Below are 890 nucleotides of genomic sequence, written 5' to 3'. Positions count from 1 at the left end.
GGTTAGGTAGCCAACCGGACGACATTGAATAGGACAGGCTGAATCAGGAGCTGTTGCAGGAGTTTTCACTTTCTCCGTCAGAGGGGGCGTGACAAATCTTCAACATCCCCAGCACACCACTTGGAGATTGTAAGTCTGTAAAGAAATCACCAACCTATGCTGCCTTCCCACCAAAAATACACAAGGTAACGTCCACGAAGTGAATCTTAAAAAAAAGATTTGGCTCTGCTCTCTCCCCGGCAACATCAGGGAGAAGCTCCACGACTCTGACGAGACGGCCATTGATGTTCTCTTCACCAGAGCCAACGCACTGATGGAAGTACATCGGCAAGCCCGCGCTCAACCAACAGCTCCTTTCACCCCATTCCTGGCTGCAGACAGCATTTGCTCCTACCACAAGCGGTATGGGAGCACAGCCTATAATTGTCTTGATGGATGTAGGTGGAGGCCACGAGGGCATCCAAAAAACGCGAAGGTGGCTGATAAGCAACGCAGCCACAACCATGATCAACACAGTCGACTGCCCCCACAACGGTTTCCACATCCTCGACGAAAGAACCGGAAAGCATTTTCTTGTCAATACTGGAGCCTTCCTCTCCATTTTCCCAGCTACGCAATCTGACAAATGAGCTGCCAATGACCCACAGAGGCTTGTTGCTGCCAATGGAACTCCAATCAACTCCTGTGGTTCCAGAGACATCACCATACGCCTCGCTGGGTGCACTTACCCTTGGAGTTTCCTCATCACTGATGTGATCCGGTCACTACTTGGAGCTGACTTCCTCTCACACCACAACCTGGTGGTTGGTATGAGAATATGCCGGCTCATCAACACGGAGACTTTCACTCTACTCCTGGTCAATGCAGTCTCTATTCAAGGTCCTCCTGAC

Source organism: Penaeus monodon, chromosome 33 (assembly GCF_015228065.2).
Source record: "Penaeus monodon isolate SGIC_2016 chromosome 33, NSTDA_Pmon_1, whole genome shotgun sequence".
In the NCBI taxonomy this organism is placed as follows: Eukaryota; Metazoa; Arthropoda; class Malacostraca; order Decapoda; family Penaeidae; genus Penaeus; species Penaeus monodon.
Note: the sequence above shows the minus strand (reverse complement) of the source record.